Source organism: Dama dama, chromosome 6, assembly GCF_033118175.1.
Source record: "Dama dama isolate Ldn47 chromosome 6, ASM3311817v1, whole genome shotgun sequence".
NCBI classification, from domain to species: domain Eukaryota; kingdom Metazoa; phylum Chordata; class Mammalia; order Artiodactyla; family Cervidae; genus Dama; species Dama dama.
The window spans coordinates 42,494,589-42,517,707 of record NC_083686.1 but is presented as its reverse complement, the minus strand read 5'-3'; the positions used below and the strand labels follow the sequence as shown (position 1 = coordinate 42,517,707).

The 23,119-nt window shown below is 44.7% G+C and overlaps 1 long non-coding RNA gene across 7 annotated transcripts in view; it reads left to right on the top strand.

Annotated features, from left to right (window-relative positions):
- LOC133058851 (uncharacterized) overlaps positions 1 to 23,119 on the top strand; it is a 366,659-nt gene that overhangs the window by 64,467 nt on the left and 279,073 nt on the right. For 5 of the 7 annotated variants that reach the window (XR_009693403.1, XR_009693401.1, XR_009693404.1 and 2 more), the window contains exon 3: positions 763 to 886. The exons of 1 other annotated variant lie outside the window; for it this stretch is intronic. This is a non-coding gene — a long non-coding RNA (uncharacterized LOC133058851). Of the gene's footprint in view, positions 1 to 762; positions 887 to 2,344; positions 2,389 to 23,119 lie in introns of those variants that run through there. One more of the 7 variants, XR_009693407.1, reaches the window with a different exon arrangement.

Sequence of the window (23,119 nt, the reverse complement as noted above, 5' to 3'; positions counted from 1 at the left end):
GACACAAGTTTGAGCAAGCTCCAGGAGATAGTGAGAGATAGGGAAGCCTGGTATGCTGTAGTCCATGGGGTCACAAAGAGTTGGACACAACTGAACGACTGAACAACAGCAAAGAAAGATAAAAATGACAATAATGACATTAACAAATAACAATAAAACTCTCACAAAATCTGAAGGAAGTTTCACAGTGCAACTAGTGAGCAAATTAGTTAATTTGGAAGTAGGAAGTAATTAGGAATTTGGAAGTAGTTCTGAGAGTTAGAATGGTCAGTGTTGAATTTGGTAAACTGGCGTGGAAGAAAAAAAAGGAGATTTAAGAAAAATATATGTGTTCTTGGCTAGTATACAGATGTGTATACCCTGTCCTAATATAATTTAACATTGAATAAAAGTAGTTTCTTATATTCATTTATCTCTGTTAGCTGTGTTTCATTTTTAATAATGCTGGCATTCTCTGGCTAATGTGATGAAAAATGTTACACTTTAAAATATTTGAGTGGAGAGCAGGGTAAAACATACTTATTAAAGAGTCAATTAATATTTGGAAAGGAAAGAAAATTATATTGTATGAAGCTTTGCTTTTTATTCATCCTAATTTAAAGATGCAGCAGGTATGCAAAGAGGGAAGTTTTCATGGTTATTTGATGCAACTGGATGCAAAGAATCATGCTTAAAGAAGATAGATAGTGATTGAAACTAATGGCATCACAGAGTAGAAATGAGCCCTGGCAATCACTCACTCCAACTCTTCTTTGTTTATAGATGAGTCTACTGGGACTCCTGAAGGTGAAAAACCTGTTTAAGGTCATAAAACCCCTTCAAGATCACATGGCTGGTTTGTGCTCAGGAAGAAGATTCCTGCCTGTCTGGCTAGGGAGTAGTCCCCGTAAGTATGTCAGAGATGAAAGATTAAGGTACAAATTTTAAAAGTTGGAAGAAAAGGGATGAATTCCCATTTCAAGCACTGTATTTGAATAGAGGTTGCAGTAGATGGAAGGACTTGCCCTGAGACCGAAGGAAGTGGAAGCCAGCTCAGAGTTCCCTCTCTGCGCTGCAAGAATTAATGTCACAGGGAGTTGCAAGGTGCAATCTAAATGGGCCTTCCTGGTTCCAGGAGGGTAAATGGTCATGGAGCAGGTCTTCCAGATGATTTGGGAAGAGACACAGGGGACTTGAAAAGGGAAGGTTGAGATGCACTTCTGAGTTTGGAATGTGTGTCAACGACAGAGCCAGTCTCAAAGTAGTATAAGAGAACTGTTATTTTTGGAGAAAACAGAACTGTGAGAGAGGAATGTCTTAAAAAGCTGGTGCTGTAGGGCTATAGTACTGTGGTGCAGAGGGCAAAGTTGAAGGTCAAGAAGCACCATGCTCAGATGAAGCCAGGGGATGGTGAGAAAGCCCCACACGGGGAGAATCCTGATAGAACTTGTGATACACAAATGTGGAAAGGTCAGATGTGCATTTTGACTCAAATGCATTTTCACAAAGTGTCCATATAACCCTGATGCTTGTCTTAGGAAAATTGACAGCTTGTCACTAGGCATTGCAATTCCATCGTCACACGATTCATTCATATTCAGTAGACATGGCCGAGGTGTTTGCCCATCATCAGCCTGAACCAACGGCAAAATAAAACCAGGCTGGCAGAAGTTATTTTTTTTTCCAAGGAAGAGCTAATCAGAGATCTGAATTGTGGGTCACAGGCTTACGGGGGTCATGAATTTCCAGATTTTCATGGGCTTGTGACATGGCTTGTATATCAGTAGCACAAGGAATCAAAGTTAATAAAGGCATAGTGGTCTGGATGAGGGGTTAAAGATGGGGGCTGGAAGAGCAATTCACTTAGGCTTTCTGTTCCTAGAGAGAGTGGGAAGAGGGAGGACAGAGGAGATAAAAAAGTGAGGTGCTTAGTCGGGTATTTCCTCTCTCTCTCCCCCTCTGTGGCTGGGAAATAGGAAGGCATAGAGGATACTTTGTAAGAATACTGGGGTTTTGTTTTCAGACCCTGGGAGGGGCCAGCACCCACATGGGATGGCTATGATTAAGGGCAGGGAGGATCTAGTTGGCATTCTTGAGGGTCTCTTGTTTCCTGTTAATGATCATGCTGAATCTCCAGCCAATAGAGCTGAAGTGGCAGGTATGGGACACTTAAGCTGTCTTAGTCTCCCGCCCCACTCGTCACCAACATAGCAAGAGAAGCAGCAGGAGGGGAAGGCTGTTTGAAAGATGGGACAATTTTATTCAGGAGAAACTGGGTATTCCCTGGAGCTGCTGCTTAAATTATTGGATCAAACTAAATTTAAACCAGGTTAGACATGTAGTTAATTTATTTTTCTCTAACCAGCAGGTGGAAGTTTGGAGGAAGACAAGATTATAGACAAAATAAAGGCACTACATTTTCTCTGATAAAAAGTCTCTTAATATTTTCATGTCGTGTTGGTTTTCTAGGAAACACAGTAATCCTTTGTAGGAAATAATCTCAAAATTGACGTGATGGATTTAAGATGGGAAAGCATTTGAAATGCTGAATGGCAACAGACTGTGCCTACACACACAGGTCCACATGGCTACTGAATATAGTTTTTTTTTTTTTTTTTAAGTAGTTGAATTTAGCAAGGTAATTATTTTATTGCTCAATAAGACAATATTCAGATTGAGTGAATTTCTTTTGCCCCTTATTTTGGGGGTCTATGTTCACAATCTCAATATGAGAGTGAAAATTTGCTCTCAGATACTTTGACTGTCTTATAAAGAGCTAGAGTAAAGGTGTTCTTCTATCTGGAAATATTTGAGGCCATGTTTAAGCAAAGGCTGTGATAGCAGTAAGCCCTGTCCAATTCAGCAAAGATTGACTGTGCCCTTTTTCTGTGGAGGGCATGTGACAGGTATTGAGGGTGGGAAGGGGTGCCAAGGGAGGAGGAATTCTAGGAGAAAATAAAGACACAGAGGATAGTTTTGGTTGGGGGAGCCAGGAGGGCTTCAGAGAGGAGACAGCCTTTGTGCTGGGTCTTGAAGAAACACTTCCATAAATGGTGATTTTTCATGGGAAAACATTCGTGCTGAAGAAATGTGGATAAAAGAGCAAAACTGAGGAAGTGCCTAGTGGGTCTATGGTCAGGGCAGATGTCTGCTGTGTCTAAAGAGAGGCTACTGGTGGTCTCTAGTGGAGGAAGAAGAATGGACTTGGGGTGGGGTGAGTGAGATGGAATGGGGAGCAGTCAGGAGATAATGTTAGAAAATAAGGCTGGAGCCTGGGAGTGAAGGAAATTTGAAAATAAGGCCAGCTTCGGACTTCCCTGTTGGTCCAGTAGTTAAGACTGCTTTCCCCTGCAGGGGGCACAGTTTTGATTCCTGATCAGGAAGCTAAGATTCCATACACTGTATGATGTGCCCCTCAAAATCAGTAAATAAAATATAAGATTAAAAAAAAGAAAGCTCTACAAAAAAATAAGGCCAGCACAGCCTACTTGCTCTGACATTGTCTAGATCTGGTAGATGTCGTTGTCTCTGTGACTGGGGCAGAATTAAAAGATTCAGAGCTTGTGATTCTCTGGCACCTGCCATGTCAAACTAGGATCTTGAGGTCTGCATTCCTCGAGTGATGGTTTTGATGGGCTCCATTGGATTAGACTGACTGCCTCTCTTGGACATTGTCAGTTCTGCTGAGGCGACACCCAAGTCTCCACTCTGAGATTATGGGGCTGCAGCAGTTTGTTGGCCAGAGGATCAGAAGAAACAAGGGAAGGCGCAGTAAAAAAGGAAACTCAGCCAATAACAGGAGCTCCAATTTCCATAGTGGATAATGAACAGAGGTGGCAAAACCTCAAAATAGCCCCAAACCTTAATTTACCTCTGAGGCTCAAGCAAAGCAACAAACTCTTGTGGGTATATTGTAAAATCTCTCTGTAGGCTGGTATTTTCAATTTGTTATTGGAGTGTAACACCTGTGTTGGTTCATTCTTACTCAAATTCCTGCGGTAATTAGTTTCATAGAATACTGCTAGGTTGGCATATTTCCGTTGCTCTCATCACTCTTGGGAATATCAAAACTAGAAGACAGGTACTCTTATCATAGAGTTATATTAATAAATTTAATTAACATAAAACAACATTAATCCAATGGCTGGCACCTGAGGCTGAAGAGCTTTTCCTTTTCTCCTACCAAGTTGCTAATCTTGTGATGTCTGCCAGCTAGTGAGGCTTTTTTTTTTTTTTTTAAAAGCGGTGTTTGTTGAGGTGTAATTTACGTAGCATGAAATCTCTACTTTTAGGGGTACTGTTCTATGAGCTCTGAGTAACGCACACAGCTTTGTAATTACCACGGTAAAGATGGAGTGGATTTGCACCACCCCCAGATTGCCTGAGCCCCTTCACAGCCAGCCTCCTCCCCTCACTCCAGCCTCAGCAACTACTGATCCCTGTTACCACAGTTTTTCCTTTTTCTTAATGTTTTTGGACAGTAACAGCTTCCACTGAGCACAATCTGCTTTCCAGACTCTTCCATGTTATTGAATGTATCATTTCATTCCTTTTTATTGCTGAGTAGTTTTCCATGTTGTATGGATGTTCTTGAATTTGTTTATTCAGTTACCATTTAATGAGCATTTGTGTTGTTTCCCATATCTGGTGGTTATGAAGAAAGTTGCTCTAAAAATTCATGTACAGGATTTCTTTTTGTCTGGACGTGTGCATCCGTTTCTCTTGATGAAGTGGGGGGTGCTGGGTCATATGGATAAGTATTAGACTTTAAAAGAAACTTCTAAACTCTTTCTGAAAGTGGTGGTCCTGTTTTGCATTGCTATGTTTGAGAGTTCCGGCTGCTCCATGCTCTCACCAGCACTGTTACTATCAATATTTTTTTGTTTTAGTTATTCTTATAGACGTGTAGTGGTAGCACATTGTAGATTTGGGTTTCCTTAGTAAGTAATGATGTTGAGAATATTTTCACATGCTTATTTTCCATCCATACTTTTTCTTTGGAGAAGTGACTTGCATTGGTGAAGGAATAGGCATATAAATCAGTGGAACGAAAGAGCCCATCGAGAAATAGCCCATAATTATATGGTCAATTGATTTTCTACAAAGATGCCAAGGTAATTCAATGCAGAAAGAATAGGTTTTTCAACAAGTGGTGCTGAGACAATTGGATATCAACATGCAAAGGAATGAACTTAGACTCATACCTAACACCACACACAAAAATTGAGATGGTTCAACGTGAAGCCAAAACTATACAAGAACTGTGAAAGAAGAAAACACGGGAGAACATGTTTGTGATTGTCAGTTAAAGGAAGTGTTCTTAGGTCACAAAAAGCATGGACTGTAAAAGAAAAAAAATTCCTAAGTCAGACTCCACAAACAAAAGTTTCTGTTCTTTAAAAGACACTGTTAAGAAAATAGGAACTCTGCTCAAAAAATAAAAAGGCAAACTATAGACAGGGAAAAAATATTTCCAAAGTGTGTATCCAATAGAAGACATATCTAGAATATGTAAATAACTCTCACATCTCAGTGGTGCTGGTCCTTGATGGACAATGCCTCTGTGCCTCCAACAGGAACTTTTGTGGACAGTACAAGTCATCCCCTCTTCCTTACACTCACCGGCTTCTCTCTCTTTTTCTGCCTCTCTCTCTTTCTCAACCCTTCCTCTTCTGACTGATTCTGACAGAAAGAGCATTGGTTTGCGTTCTAATTGCTTTCTGTTATTCCATGTAAGGAGCTTTTTCTTCTATTGTGAATTTTTTTGGTACAGCCAAGGAGATGTTGGCATGACTTTCAGTATTGGGGACTAGCACATTGGACTCTGGGAGAAGGCAGGACTCTTCAAATGCACCCCAGTGACTTGAGTAGATCCAGAATGGGCTTAGAACAGGGACTCTGACTCCTATATTTCAGATTAGTATACTTTTAGGAGTTATTGTGGGTTTCCCAGGTGGCGCTAGTGGTAAAGAACCTGCCAGCCATTTCAAGAGACACGAGATTTGGGTTTGATCTCTGGGTTGGGAAGATCTCCTGGAGAAGGGAATGGCTACCCACACTAGTATTCTTGCCTGGAGAATCCCACGGACAGAGGAGCCTGGCGGACTAAAGTCCATAAGGGTCGGACATGACTGAAGCAGCTTAGCACGCGTGCAGGGGTTACTGTCTCACTGACAAGATCGCATCATGTCTCCATGGGGAAGGTGAAGGGAAGAATTGGCAAAGACATATGACCAACAGTTTCAGATGTGTCAGAGGCGTTTCAGGCTGCAGTTCTGGGTTCTTTTTGCTTGCACCTCCTGGAGCGGAGTGGGGGGTTGTGCATGCCCACCCTGCCGGTCCCTCCGTGGCACAGGTGGGCAGGGAAGCCAAAGGCCTGACGCAGAGCTGGGCCCCAGGAGCTGCTTGGCGGGTCTTTCCTGCTTGTAGTCGGTTTTACATAACTGGCAGAGCTCACGTCTAACAATTTTTTGACCTGGTGTTTTAGTTGCCCAGAATGAGGGCTGCTGCCCCAACATTTTCATGAAGTGAGAATTAGTCTGAAGCTATGATTATTGCCCCCCACCACTTGCAGAGCAGAAGCCAAGAAACGAGCTTTGGAGTTGACTGAACTGTACCATGGGCTGATTAAAGTCGGAGAGTGTTCCTTTCTTTAAAAGTATATACTTCATCCACATTAGAGGAGCGTGTGAGGGAGGGAAGGCTGTGGTGTGATGTTGGGGCAAAGATGCAGACTCTACAGTTCAGTTCAGTTCAGTTCAGTCTCTCAGTCGTGTCCGACTCTTTGGGACCCCATGAATTGCAGCACGCCAGGCCTCCCTGTCCATCACAAACTCCCGGAGTTTACTCAAACTTATGCCCATTGAGTCGGTGATGCCATCCAGCCATCTCATCCTCTGTCATCCCCTTCTCCTCCTGCCCCCAATCCCTCGCAGCATCAGGGTCTTTTCCAATGAGTCAACTCTTCACATGAGGTGGCCAAAGTATTGGAGTTGCAGAGTCTACAACAGCTTCTAAATCTCACTTCATTGTCTCAGGAGCTTATCCACGGATAGTGGCTTATCATGGTTATGGATTTTTCCTCCTCAGCAATTAGAAATGTCCCATAGATTCAGCTGCCTTGCCACTGCAGCCCATTGTAGGGGTCCTTTGATCTGTATTTATTTGCTAATTAACTTTTATACTGAGTTCCAGAAAGAGTTGGTGTGTGTGTGTGTGTGTGTGTGTAATGCTTTCATCTGAGACCTTTATTGGTAGGGAATTTTGGGATTAGTCCTTGAACTATAGAACAGAGATTCCAGACTTTCTTAGTTGAGGACTTTATTAAAACCAAAACTTCCCTTCAACCTTTACCTGCTACCACATTTCTGATATCTGTTGATTAAGAAAATACAAAACGGTATCATTACTTCAGTATATTGGTAAGGGATTAAAGATAATAATGCCAGCAACTAAAGCCAGTGGTGTGGAGATGTGAGAAGCAGGACTGCAAACTCTTTTGCCCTAACTCCCAGGGCCCTCAGGTGTGGTGAGCCCACGGACTGTGGAAAATGGATGGGCTGGCGTGTCATTCTTATTATATTTTATTTTTTCCTTTGCCCCATTTATTTCTTTTGGAGCACTTACACTGCTGGCTGAGAGTACAAAATAAAGGTCATGGATCATAACATGTCTCAGCTGGAAGAATCTCAGGTATCCTTTAGCCCCGGCACCTCATTTTATGGATGAGAAAACTGAGTCCTTGAGTGGGGAAGTGTCCTGCCCGATTCCAGGCAGCGATTCTGTGATGGCGTCAGGAGTGATCATGCTTCTTGACTGTCTCTTTCATGTTTTTCTTCTCTGGCAGTATAAAGATGAGCTGTTGGTCTCCCTAGTCCTCTAATGCATTGGAAGCAGCCTCAGTGTGTGTATCAGCCTACTGCATCTATTTAAAAATTATTTAGGTGTTAAAAAGCTTGCCAAACTTTTTAACTTGCCAAGCAAGTTAAAAATCAAGCTCAAGTTGTTTCAAATCTTTTTTTTTTAAAGCCTATTTATGGGAGAAGGCAGCTGAGTTGCCCAGGGTACTCAAGGATGTCCTCCCTCATTTGGCCGCCTCTTCCCTAGTGTGCTGGTGCCTGGGAGAGTATTGGGCAAGGACGAGCTCTCAGCTGGCGTCTACCTGAAAGCTGGTGTGGTTTTTCAGCTCTTACCTTCTCCAACCTGACTCTGCCTCGCAGCCTTCTGGAGCGCAGGTCGTCATGCCCAGAGTGGCCTGCAGAGGGCAGCCTTTACTTTCCCACGCTTTACTGGACCGCGTCCTGGCCTTTGCCTGGAATGGAATGGGCCCGTTTGTCACCTAAGTGCAAATGTCATTTTAGCACTTCGCTGGTCACAACACCCTTTCTGGCCTTTATAGGAAATGACATATTCCTGTGTTCTTTGTCTCCAACACGTGCTGCAGGAGAGCACGGACCGTTATTATGCTTTAAAAGGTTGAAAAGAAAATGCTGAGACCTGTAGGCCAAATACCAGAGGGCAGAGAGAACACACATCAGCTTTCCGAGTTGCCTGGGCCTTGCAGAAAGTAGAGGAAAGGACGGGCTTTGCGTCCTGTCGCTGTTAACAAGCTCTCCCCTGCTGTTTCTTATCCCTGGGTCAGAGGGCCATGGAAACAAGACTGGCGCACTCCTGGCCGGATTTGCCTTTCCTTCTTCCATCTCGCTCAGCTCTGCCCTGACTCCAGCCGCGACTTCGCCACCCCATCCCCTGCCCTCCCTTCTGCCCTGGTTGTGTATCAGTCCCCTGAGCTGTTCTTGGCACAGCTGCAGCCGCCGAGAGGTGCTGGGGAAGGGGCTCCCAAATGACCAGCAGTGGCGGGTACCAGGAAGGCTTTGGAGGCGTATGACCACTTAGGAAGGGCAGTTTCATGGCCTAAAACTGCGCCACTTTCTCTCAAGACACAAACTGACTAATGCTTCTGCTCCACACCGGTCCCTGCTTTTAACTGCAGTCGTTGCTTCTCCATCAGGCCTCACCCACAATGGCCAGAGGCATGGGGGATTTTCTTCATCAGCAAGAGTGGTATTCACAGCTGGCTTTTTCCCATCCAGCACCACACCAGGACGATACCATCATCAAACAAACACATGTAACACGTCCTAGGTGCCAAGCACGTCCTCCGTGCCACACTGCTTCATTCACTCATCTCCCAACACTCCTTTGATGCAGGGACTATTACAAACCTGTTTTTCAGATCAGGAAATGGTGATGTAAGAGAGGTTCAACACCTCGCTCCAAGGCACAGACCCGGTGCCTGGTAGCGCCAGGCTGAGCGTCCATCCAGGCGGTGTGGCTCTCCTGCCTGCCTCTCAACACCACGCTCTGCTATTTCCAGTGAGCTCACTTCCTCTGAGCAGAGAGGGAAGTTAACCTTTAAGAAAGTATTAAAATGTTGAGCTGTCTCAGTTTCTCCAAGATGATATGTCGTGGGAGGCAAAATGGATTGGCTGTTATAGAGGCCGTGCCTGCGTGCTAAGTTGCTTCAGGGGTGTCTGATTCTTTGCGATCCATGGACTGTAGCCCTCCAGGCTCCTCTGTCCATAGAATTCTCCAGACGAGAATACTGGAGTGGGTAGCCATTTGCTTCACCAGGGGACCTTCCCAACCTAGGAATTGAACCCTGGTCTAATTCCTTCATTTTGTAAAACATTTATTTATTTTAATTGGGGGATAATTACATATTGTGATGGCTTTTGCCATACACCAGCATGAATCAGACACAGGTATACATGTGAGCCCCCATCCTGAACGCCCAACCACCCTCCTCCCCACCCCATCCCTCTGGGTTGTCCCAGAGCACTGGCTTTGGTGCCCTGCTACATGCATAGAACTTGCACTGGCCATCTCTTGTACACATGGTAATATACGTGTCTCAAAGCTACTCTCTCCAATCATCCCACCCTTGCCTTCTACAGAGGCCAGAAGTCTGTTCTTTACATCTGTGTCCCCTTTGCTGCCCTGCATGTAGGATCGTCGGGACCATCTTCCTAAATTCCACATATATGTGTTAATATACAGTATTGGTCTTTCTCTTTCTTTCTTCACTCTGTAAAGGCGGCGGGTCCATCTCCTGCATTGGCAGGCAGGTTCTTTACCACTAGCGCCACCTGGGAAGCCCTAACGCTGGCGGATCAGCGGCCTCTTCCAGCAGGGTTGGCCCGACTTGACTTTCTAGGATACTCTCAGGGTGGGTTGTGGGTCACAGCGCACATTGTGTCATTGATTCATCATCAGAAGCAAAAGTCCCATCTTCAGCTGTCCCTGGGGGCCATGCAGGGGCTTCTAAGAGCCAAGCCCTTACCTGTAGGTTAATTAAGTGAACAGACTGACTCTGTCTACTGCATGCCAGCACTAAGCTCAGTTGGTGATATGGAGACTCATAAGACACGATCTTGCCATCTAATAGTTCCCTCTGGTCTGATAAGCGGACCGATAAGTCAGCAGTGCCAGAAAGCCTGTCTCTGCACCCCCGGGTGGCACTTCAGGAGATGGATGCAAAGCCCTTCTGCAGGGTTCTTGTAAATGGGATGTGGCCCAGAATCTTAGTCACCAGGACTGTAAGTTCTGTGCTGGAGGAACTACCGCCCCCATCAAGGACGCTACCCTGGGACACAGCAGACTCTACCTCCCTGTAAACCCCTGACAGAGAAGGACAGTGACTGATGACCCACGGATGGAGTGGACAGGTGAAGCTTTAATTTTAAAAGCATAATCCACTGCTCATTTATTAGCACCACCTGGAAAGTATTTATCTCCATGGAACATTTCTGATCCACTCAGGTTTCTAAGTCAGTATGGTAAGTAGGGGTCGGTGTCCTGGCCTGCAACCTCGACATTTTGAGGCACGTGCATCTCACTGTCCTACTGTAGCTCACATATGCTACTAAGAAGAAAGAGAAGAAAGAAGGCGATGCTGCTGGATTTGAACCTGGAGGTGGAAGTGAGGAAGAGGGAAGAGGAGGAGCCCCCAAAGGAGAAAAGGCCAGAAGGAAGGGCAGGCAGGGCCAGCTGGGCCAGTGGTGGGCAGCAAAGAATCCGCCTGCAATGCAGGAGACCCAGGTTCGATCCTTGGGTCGGGAAGATCCCCTGGAGAAGGAAATGGCAACCCACTCCAGTGTTCTTGCCTGGAGAATCCCATGGACAGAGGAGCCTGGCGGGGTACAGTCCCTGGGGTCACAAAGAGTCGGACACGAGTGAGTGACTAGCACTTCCACACTTTCACTTTCATAGACGAGCAACTGCAGCGCAGAGCAGCTAAGCAATGTTCCCAGAGGCACATGAGCAGACCTAGGACTTGAACCCAGAAGGCCCTGCTGCAGCGTCTGGGGTTCTAGCCACACCCCATCCTGCCTCTTGAAGTGAAAACATGACTGTGTACAGTGGCATGAAATGTTCTGCTCAGTAGGGCCTGTTTGTTTTTTTTCCGTGTAGGCAAAGCAAATGATAATTTGGTCAGTTGTTTCAATGGTCAGCTCTTAATTTGACCAAGTGCCTTGCAGCCAGCTGTTCGGGAAGCAGGCAGGTATTTTGTGATCCTAGGGTGTAAGTCTATTGGCCTTGAGCATGTCAGCTGGGGACAGCCATCTAGTTCCAGGCCAGAGGAGTCTGTGATGGAACGGGAAGGAGTCTGTGATGGAATGGGCTTGTATGCAAATCCAGCCGGGAGCCTCTATTCAGGCAGGAAATGGGATTTGGAAAAGGAGAGTTCATTGCTCATATAGGCACACAGTGCCGGACCAAAGAGCTGGGCTCCAAGGAAACTGGAAACCACAAGCTGATAGTGCAGAAGAGGATCTCCCAGGGACCCAGGAAGCTCATCCCAACTCCCCGGAGCCTGTATCTGTCCTCTGTGGGCTAAGACGACCCTGTAGTTGTTCATCTAGGTGTCTGTCTCCTTGGCTAGCCTGTGGATTCTAAAGCAGGTAACTGTTTTACTCACCTTCACATTTCTGGAGCCTGGGATGGTGTCTGTATAGCATTAAGGACTTCAAAATGTTTATTACGTGAATTAACTATTAAGGAGTAGGTTCATCAGTTAGTCCCTGATGTGATTATGTGAAGCCTATCACCATGTGGATTACAAAAATAAACTCATATTTGGGGGTAAATATTCTCGTCTTGCTGTTCCTAGGAGAGAAGCAGGGGCATAGGAGATGTAGACTGTATGTGATATGCGTCCTACACACACACACACACACACACACACACACACACATTCTGTTTATTCCCATGCCATGTTGGAATCTGGAAGGGATGGCTGCAGGGAATGTCATGTCAGGCAACTGTGCATTTGCCTGTCCTCCATTCAAGAAACCTGCCATGCTTACTAACAGTTTGCACAATACCTTGTTCATTAAGACCCATAAATTAGCGCTGTTTTAATTGATTCCCTAGAGGCAGTAAATAAAATGACATGAAGTGACATTAAAGGGGGAAATGGCTCTTGGTGGGTACTTTTCTTCCCCCCAGCCCTGCATTCCCCCCGAGGTCTGACAACCCTTCCCTGTCACACGCTCTCCGTGGGCGGCCTTCATTCTGGCCCATTCAAGAAGAGACCAACTCCTTGAACAGATTGTGGGGCTTCTGGAGAGCTTTAGCTCCTGGGTTTGGCATCATGAATCACCAGGGCAGGCCCTGCCCAGAAAAGGAGTAGGTTCTGTCAGGCTGCAAACTAGGGGTAGCAATTTTACTAATTACGGAAATAACTCTAATCATGAAATCAAAATCTTGATCCCTCATTAAAGCAATTTCAGTCATTATATGTCTTTGTCATTAGAGTCACTCTAGTTCCCTGGTCTCTGACTATACAGCAAGCTATTTTGGGAATGGCAAGGAAGCTAATGCTTATGAGGTCCATTCTGTGCCAGAGTTTGTTCTGGGAATTACACATATGATCTTACACTATGACCATGGTAAATGAAGATCAATTTCTCTATTTCTGTAGATAAAAGCACAGAGATTCAGAGAGGTTAATTATCTGTCTAAAGAGCACACAGTTTCTAAGTAATGGAGCCAAGCTTTAAATCCATGTCTATAAAAAATTAAAGCATGAGTTCTTTCTGTAAAATTATGTTTTCATGATAGCTTTTGTGACTTGATCATAGGAGAACCAGAAAGGGGCCTTTGCTCCTTAAATAGTTACTCCCGCCCCTTCACAGAGAAATTTGATGACATGCATGAATAATTCAGTGTTTATGTAAATCTATGTGTTACTTCTCAGTACTATTTGCATTTAAAGGGAGCTCTAATTGTGAAATAAAACTATTTGTCTCGTATTTTTATGTTTTGTTCATTGCTCTATTCCCAGTGCCTAGAATTGTGCCTGTTTCACTCCAATGCTTTGGCCACCTCATGCAAAGAGCTGACTCATTTGAAAAGACCCTGATGCTGGGAAAGATTTGAGGGCAGGAGGAGAAGGGGACAATACAGGAAGAGATGGTTGGATGGCATCACCAACTCGATGGACATGGGTTTGGGTGGACTCCGGGAGTTGGTGATGGACAGGGAGGCCTGGCGTGCTACGATTCATGGGGTCGCAAAGAGTCGGACACGACTGAGCAACTGAACTGAACATAGTAGATAATCAGTGTATCTTTACCGAACAGATTAAAGCACTGTGCAGACAGCAAAGATGGTTTGGAAGAAATTTTGGGGCTGGAGGAATGCATAACAGGGCTGTGTTGTTCCCCAGAACCCTTAAAATCACACAGATTAAGATTAAATTACAAATTAAGCTGAATTTATGTCTTTAAATGATGCTGGTACCCTCAGGGGTAGGCCCAAGACCCAGACAGGGGAATGGGAGAACAGAAATAATTAAAGACAAAGAAGGAGTTAAAAGGGAGGAAAATTTGTGGGAATGGGTATGAGAAAAGGATGCAGGGCTGTGCAGAGCAGGAACATCTCACACTGTTTCCTGGTCTGTCCATCAGTTCAGTTCAGTTGCTTAGTCCAAATCTTTGTGACCCATGAACTGCAGCACGCCAGGCCTCCCTGTCCATCACTAACTCCCGGAGTTTACTCAAACTCATGTCCATTGAGTCAGTGATGCCATCCAGCCATCTCATCCTCTGTCATCCCCTTCTCCTCCTGCCTTCAATCTTTCCCAGCATCAGGGTCTTTTCAAATGAGTCAGTTTTTCATATCAGGTGGCCAAAGTATCGGAGTTTCAGCTTCAACATCAGTCCTTCCAATGAATATTCAGGACTGATTTACTCTGCACCATTGCTCACATGCGCCTCCAGTCTTCCTCTGGGGCGGCACGGGGCTCTGAAATGCTCATGTGATGCAGGTATGGAGGTTGTAGGGCTTCCTGGACTGCGTGCTTTTCAGGCTGATACCAAATATGACCACCGGAGGGCAGTAGAAGACTAGCCTCTGTGTCTTCCTCCTCAAGGTCCTGCTGGGCCAGTAATTCAGGAATGAAGCCTGGAATGGCGGTGGGAACAGGGAGGGCAGAGGTCATAGTGGGAAGGGTATGCCAGTGTTGAAGGTGGAAGGAGGAGACCTGGAGGAGAAGTAGGATCCTCATGGTGATTTAGAGGGTAGTAGGGCTTGATGGGGCTTCCCTGGTAGTTCAATTGATAAAGAATTCGCCTGCAATGCAGGAGATGCTGGTTTGGTTCCTGGGTGGGGAAGATCCACTGGAGAAGGGATAGGCTACCTCCTCCAGTATTCTTGGGCTTCTCTTGTGGCTCAGCTGGTAAAGAATCCGCCTGCAATGTGGGAGACCTGGGTTTGATCCCTGGGCTGGGAAGATCCCCTGGAGGAGGGCATGGCAGCCCATTGCAGTATTGTTGCCTGAAGGACCCCCATGGGCAGAGGAACCTGGTGGGCCACAGTCCACGGGGCTGCAAAGCGTCGGGCATGCCCGAGGGGCAGATCGCAGGACAGTACAGGGCTGATGGGGAAGTGGTCACGTTCCTTATAGTTCTTAAGTAAATGAAGTGCTTGGACAGATGGTAGACAAAGCTGTATCATTGTCAAGATCCAGTAGACGGTGAGCTCCATGAGGGCAAGTTCTGCTGGCCTAGTTCACTGTTGTGACCCTGCTGCCTAGTAACTAGTCAGATATGGATAATAAGTGATTGATAAAGCTATTTCAGTCACTTCCAATCAAGGGTCTTACCGTCCATGGAAAACATTCCAGTTGTGTGTGTGTGTGTGTGTGTGTCTTTGTGTGAGTTGTGGGGTTGGGGACGCGTGTGAATTTTCTAAGAAAGAGGGATTTTTTTGATTGTGTCAGATGTTTCAAAGAGAGGAAGTGGCCCCTCAAGCATTGGCTAAAGCTTTTCAGTTGCTATGATAAAAACTCCATAAAAACATTTTCAGGTCCCTCACCGGACAGCTACTTCCTTTGTTAGGATAGCACCAGTTGCTGTAGCAAATGGACCTTTAAAAGGTATATTGGGTCGAATAAGTGTCGTATGCAATAGAGACTTGTCTATTATTAAATTAAATATTCAAGGCAATGATAGTCCTGGCCCACGGCAGCCTTTGAGGGACCAGGACTTCTGTGTCTCCGCCATCCTCACTGTAAAGCTTTCAGTGTCGCTCGTATGGTGGAGATCATCGTCAGCAGGAGGGCGAGAGTGCCTCTGCATGGAAGAGGCTTTTCAGGGTTGGTCCTAAATGGTGCACACTGCCTTCTCTCACGTTCAGTCAAGCTCATTAACTTAAAGATGATGTTTCCAACAGAAGCTGGAAAGTGTGGTCCAGTCATACTCAGGCAGAAGAGGCAAAGGCTGTGAGTGGGCTGCTATTACTAGAATCCCTCCCTCATGTCTCCTGTTTATGACCAAGCCTACTTGCCGTGATATTCCTCACGAGGTAGTGCTGTGCGAAGCTCTCATGATGGCGAGCTGACTCTCTTCTCTGAGACTCGAGACAATGTTTGAAACCTTGCTAATCATGGATAGTGGTGCCTCTGCTTCAGACTCTTAGCGTCTGGTTATTTTTACAGGGTTTCTGTCTACTGGATAGTGGTGTCTCTGCTTCAGACTCTCAGCATCTGGCTCTTTTTACAGGGTTTCTGTCTACTTTGACAAAGTGGACTTTTTTCTGGGGAGAAGATTAGGTCTCACACCTTTCATCATCCAAAGTGGTCCCAGGAGTCAGAAGAGTGGAAGACATTTGAGGAGGGTGTCGCAGATGTATGGACTCCAGCCTCTCTATTCTCTTATTGGGAGGCAGTAGGCATGGCAGATCTGATTCAGACTGGCCAAGCAGTAAGCTTTCAATCTGGGTTATCCAGTGTCCTGACTGTCTTGCCTTGACCTGAGAAGATGATGGTAAGCTTATGATTAGGCTGAGAAGCAGAACAACAGAATAGATTTTATGTGGAAGGGGAGGGGCTTCAAGAAAGAACAAGTTAATGGCAGGTGAGAAAAAGAGGGAGAAAAGTCAGAAAATGGATGGAGAGAAAAGGTGACAAGAGATGAGAAAGGATAAATAAGTGCGACACCTTTTAATGTCATGGAGCACCATACCAATGACAGGGTCATACGTCCTGTGGTTCGGTACGCTCTTTCACCTTGCCTTCATTGACACCCATTTGTGTTTAGTTCTGATTTATTATCTTTTGTGCAGTCTTGAAGTATTTTTATTTTTGTAATCTACCTGAAGTCTGAAGTGAGGATATTGAAATAGAAATAAAATCGAGTTGCCCTAGGAACCTAGTTAATTACTACTTGCCATTTATCAGTATTAGCTCTTCTTAGCAAATAAGAATACAGACATGTACAGATTACTATTTGAAGATCATCATTTATCTAATGAACCCCCACTCTTTTTTTGGCCAGGTAGATAAAATATGTGTTATTATTTCAGTAGGAGACGGATGTCCAAGGAATAACACTGTAGTGATGAAATTCACCGTTTGCCTCAGAGGTGGATTTATTCATTAAGGCAAGCTTATGCTTGCAGCATGGGCTTCCCTGGTGGCTCAGACGGTAAAGAACTTGCCTGCCTTGCAGGAGACCTGGGTTCGATGCCTCGGTCAGGAAGATCCCCTGGAGAAATGAATGGCCCCCTACTCCAGTATTCTTGCCTGGAGAATCCCATAGACAGAGGAGCCTGGTGGGCTGAGCTACAGCCCATGGGGTCGCAAAGAGTCAGACACAACTAAGCAACTAACACGTGCTTGCATTAATTCATTACCTATTTTAATAAATGTCTTTTGATGCCTTATTTGTGTAGGAGATGCTAGAAGGGAGACGGAGAATAAAAACAACTATTTCCTTTAAGGAGAACCTGACAATGCAATGCCTGCTATGTGCCAAGGGCTGTGCTAGTTGGGTCCTATGCCTTTAATTCCCACATAAACCTTGCAAGGCCAGATTCTCATAAATCCTCAGGTAAGAAAACTCAGAGAATTTGTATAATGTGCTGAAGTTAAATGGAGGAGCTGGGATTGAACTCACATTTCATGGGTTCAAAGTCCTTCTTCTACATCATGCTGCGTTTTGGTTGCAAGGACCTACTCTTATACCCATAAAAATACAATTACCAAACCAAGTCTATTACTCATCTCCTTAGATGTATGTGTTAGTCAAACCAGGCTGTCCCACTGAGCATCCCACACTCTCTCTCTTCTCTATCTCTGTGCATGCCTTTATTTTAGCTTAAAGTGCACTCCAGTGAATACAGTATGGCAGAAGTGCTGGGATGTCACTCTGGTACTAGCTGATAAAGTAGATTTTGGCTTTTGTGCTAAACACTCTCCCTTCCTCCCTTGTGGATCTCTTGCTCTGGAGAGGACAGGCTGCCATGTAGAGATGTCCATGTGGCAGAGGGTCCAAGTCCATGTGGGTGTGTGTTCAAGTGGATCCTCTGCAGTTGAGCTTTCAGTTGAGACTGCAGCCCCAGCTGACAGGCTGACTGCAACCTGATGAAAGACTCTGAGGCAGAGGAAGTCAGGTAGCTGCATCCTGATCCTGACCCAAGGAAATGGTGATCCAATCAATGTTGTTTCACGCTACTATGTTTTGGGGAAACTTATTATACATCATTATAACAAATGTGGTCCTACTAGACTGGAAATTTCTTGAAGACCGAGTCTCTTTCCTGTTTGTATTCCATCTGCATAATCAAGCAAGATGTTTTATATCAGGACAGAAAGATAAACCCTCTCTCGGGACTACGGTACTGGTGAGGAAGCTTTGGAATAAAAAAGATCTTCCTGGAGTTGATACCACCCCTCCTGGACTGCAAAGGAGTTTGTCCCAATTACTGTGGTGTCTCCTATAAGGGAAGCTTGGCTCTGAAAGAGTAAAAAACATCTAGTCCTGAAATAGCAGGGTTCTTGCTTCACAAAGGGAGCATCCCAAGTCATTTTGATAGGAAGGATGTCCTTTCTTCCCAAATGATTGACTTGATTGTCCTCAGGGAAAAATCTGTGCTTACCTTGGCATGTGCTTATATCTTAGATGAACAGTCCATGGACAGAGAAGCCTGGCGGGCTACCTATTCCAAAGCATGGGAACACTGTAATCCCCCAATTTCTCTTTAGACAATTTTTCCCAAAGCAGAGGTCTTGCCACTTTTGGAATGTGTGTCTCTGGGATGAGTGTGTGGCAGGAATAATTAAAAATATTAAATGTTGTGTAAGTTTTGAGTCTGGCTTTGAGTCTGAGTGTATAGGGGTATGTAAAGCCAAAGAAGCTAATTTATGTTCAAACATTAACCCTAAAATGTACTGATAGAAATTATTATTATTTTGCTTTGTGTGTTTGATATCATGGTTGTAGCTAAAGTTATCATATAGGAGAAAGAGATGTTCTATTTTTTCCAATATGTTCTCATTTGTTTCCTGCCAATTTTCTTGCAATATTGTGAACACATTTGTTTGTGTGTGTGTGTTAATCAAATCCGCCTTTGTCAGGCTAACAAGTCTCTCATTATTGGCAACTACAGACAAACTCAAGTAATGTGTTATTTATTGACCATGGAAAGTTAAAGGATAAGGTGTTTCATGGGGACAAAACTCAGTTTATAATCTTCTGCCCTTTATGAAGGATCTTGTTGAATATGATCTTAGAAATGATCACAGAAAGAAGAGGTTTTCCGGAGAAATTACAGAAGAAAGAAAGAAAGAAAAAGAAAACAGCTACCCAATAAATTTCTTTAACCTAAATACATGTGGATTGGAGGAACAATCCACAAGAACTATCTTCATTATTCCACAACCAACAGCAAAGGCTTATAGCCCATTATGGAAATAAGCAAACCTTTGAACTTTGCATTGTACACTGCCAGGCAGCAGCACTGGAGGCTTAGGCAAACAATGTTTACAATTGCTTTAGGGAGTTGCTAGGATAATACCTCAGCTTGTATTTCTGAGTAGGTTTGATCCTGCCTTCCTCGTCTGCATTTCCCCAAAGCAGAGGCTGGAGAGGACTAAAACTGGATGGAAAAGTGGACTGCTAGGAGTGAGGCATCAAGCAAGAGTTCCCTTTGTGCCTTAGCCCTTCTTTTCGTTGCTGAGTAATGGGGGGGGGGGGGGGGGGTACGAGAGGAGGTCATGTGTCCCGTCAGATTTATACACGCTTCTTACTCTAAGTCAAATACTTTTCAGCTTATTTTTAGAATCTCTCCATATTCAGGCAGAAGATACTGGCAGCTCGTGGAAACATTTGCAGGGGCTGCCTGGGGAGCGCTGCACCACAGTGGGTAATAGACCCAGGTGGACCTGGGTTTGCTCCCACCCCTGTAACTTACCTCAAACAATGTATCTTTCAGCCTCTGTTTTCCCATCTGCAAAATGGGAGGCATAATAAGGAAGGAAATATCTTGTCTCATGGGCTTCTCTGGTAGCTCAGATGGTAAAGAATCTGCTTGCAGTGCAGGAGACCTGAGTTTGATCCTTGGGTAGGGAAGATCCCCTGGAGAAGGAAATGGCTTCACTCCAGTGTTCTTGCCTGGAAAATCCCATGGACAGATGAACCTGGCGGGCTCCAGTCCATGGGGTCGCAGAGTCGGACGTGATGGAGAGGCTAACACACACACACACACATCCTGTCTCATGGGTCAGTTCTGATGAAAGACAGCTACTTGGTAAACGGAAGCTTCTAAGCAAGTGGTCAATCCAACCAGACAGGATTGTTTTTATGACTAATTGAATCTGTTTGGTGTTAAAGTTAAACTAAGTGGGCAGGTCTGATTAGAAGCCTGGTAGGATAGGTATGGATATGCAGTTTTAGTGGAAAAATATCGCTCGAAACAGTGATTTGCCACTATGGGCTATAAGGTATACTGCAAATATTTGGCTTATTGCCTGGACTTCTCATTTATTAATTTATGGCATTTGTTATATTTTAATTGTAGAAGTTTGTAGTTGTCTTTAATTGTCTCTCTGATTGTCCACTCTTGTAACCATGTAAGAATTTGAGCTTGAATAAGATTGTCAGAGTTGTTATTTATTTATTTAACCTTGGGATATGGTGCTTCCCAGGTGGCGCTAGTGATAAAGAAGCCACTTACCAATGCCGGCAGTAGAGGAGACCCAGGTTCGATCCCTGGGTCAGGAAGATGCCCTGAAGGAGGGCATGGCAACCCACTCTAGTATTCTTGCCTGGAGAATCCCATGGACAGAGGAGCCTGGCGGGCTACGGTCCATGGGGTCTCAAAGAGTCGGACATGACTGAAGAGACAGCGTGCATGCACTCATTGTTTACACAGTTAAGAGATATCACAGGCGATTCTATATTGCTCAAGTGACATGTTCTCTTTTTCTTGGAAACTCAGCCAAACTCATTTCCCAGCCTGCTTTGCAGTAGGTGAGGCCATGGGACAGAGTTCTAGCCCGTGGTTTGTGAATGAAAGTCTCAGGCTCCATCTTCCTGCCAGACTCACTGGCACCTCTCACATATTCCCACAGACTCCTTTTCTCCTTCCAGCTGGCTGGAATACAGGTGACTCCAGGGGCATTGTGAAAGCTCTACGTTGAAGATGGCAAAGCCTCTGTTGCCTCCAACAGCCTGCTCTGTGAATAACTATTAGAAGTCCATCTTACTAATTTATTTAATTTCCCAGTACTATTGAGTAGGAAATGCATTTCTGTCTGTTGTATTAGAGCCTATATATTTTGGGGCCTATTTGTTATAACAGCTAGACTACTTGAATTATTACACATATTCTGTTACCACGGACTGGAATTTTCATAGGAACGCCTCTAAGTTTTATCTATCTAAATATTATGCCTTTGCCAGGAACAAGATTTCTACTGGGTTTCAAGATGGAGGAAAGGCAGAAAGAGGCAATGAAAGTATATTTAATGTATTTCATAACCACATTTCTTCAGATGAATGTGAATATTAATATTAAAATTTCGTTTCAAGTTCATGGAGATTGTTCCCTTTGTGCCTGCCGTGAAACCAACCAAATTATTCATATGAGTGAAAATCATGATTGTGGTTGCTTCTGCCTTTTTTTTTTTTTAGGACATAAAGGACAGCTACCAAGATCAAAGTAGAATCTCTGGCTGAGGGTAAAAAGCAATGCAGAGAAAGGGAGAGAGAAAGAACAAGGGGGAGTTCGCTGGATGTTGACTACATGCTACGGTAGTGACAACTGAATAAAAATTATGGTGTTCAAAAAGGGCTTTCAAGACGCTGAGGGCTGTGTGCATTGTCAGGGGAGAAGCATGAGGCCCTGATCCAGATCAGATGTGTGATGTATGGCAAGTCACTGAGATTCTCTGGGCCTCAGTTTTCTGGTCGTAAAAGGAGATCTGAGTAGGTGATTTCTAAAATAACTTTAAATATTTGATTCCAAGTCACACAGGAAAGAATTTAATGTGCAGATAGCTTTGCACTGGTGCTGTGGTATAATAAATGTCAGAAGCCCCTCTCTTCTCCTCCTCTTCCCCAGATACCCCCTGGCTCATTAATACACATGCACAACGCACTTTTCCAGGGCTTGGTGGTGATGCTCAGCGACATCTCATACGGCTCCACATGGGCAGGGCGTCTGGGGCGGCTCCATTCAAGTTTAATTGAAACAAAGCAAAGCAGCAGCTGTTTGGCATTAAAGGGAATGTTAAGCCTATATTCCAACTCCACCAAGGAAAGCAGCAAACAAACGTCAAAAACATTTTCAGCCAACCAGCCTGAAATATTTAAGGCCATCTGCGTCCTCGCTATATGGAGCCATCACCTGGGACGTGCTTTCGTTCTCCTTTAAAAGGAGAGCTGACAATGATTCATGATAGGATAAAGAATGCATTGGCATTTAAAACCCTGAATTGCTAGCTCACCGTCAGTGCCCCTACCATAATTACAAGTTATGTGTCTAAGCCTGATTTTTACATTATTGCTAAAAACATCATCACAGACTCAAGTTTTACATGATGGGAGCAAAAGCAAATCTTGCTTTTCCATAGCTACATGCTTGGGCTTTATGGTGGAATATGAACTGAACGGCGTTCATGTTCAATGACCAAGCACTGTAACTCTAATATGGTGGAAGAGTGAGCGTGCTGTGTGGTATTATGCAGCATTTGAACCTGCCTGACTTCTGTGGCTTGGCCCATCAAAGGAAGGATGCATAGTTGCCTTATGCCAATGTTCTCTTTAAAGTTAGGTAATAATTTAAGAATCTCGTATTTATCCTGACCTCTGAGGCTGAGTACATTTGTGCTCTTTGTAGTGTTTTTTCTTAACCTTATTTCTTTTGCTATTTCCTCACTTATTTATTCGTAGAAGGCAATGGCAACCCACTCCAGTACTCTTGCCTGGAAAATCCCATGGACGGAGGAGCCTGGTAGGCTGCAGTCCATGGGGTCGCAAAGAGTCAGACACGACTGAGCGACTTCACTTTCACTTTTTACTTTCATGCATTGGAGAAGGAAATGGCAACCCACTCCAGTGTTCTTGCCTGGAGAATCCCAGGGACGGGGGAGCCTGGTGGGCTGCCGTCTATGGGGCCGCACAGAGTCGGACACGACTGAAACAACTCAGCAGCAGTAGCAGCGGCTCATTTATTCATTCACCAAAATGCTTCTTGAGATGCAGCTGTGTGCTAGGCATTTTAATAGGTGCTGGAGATATAGGGGCAAATAGGATAGATTTATTCCCTATCTTCACCATCTAGTGGGAGTAAC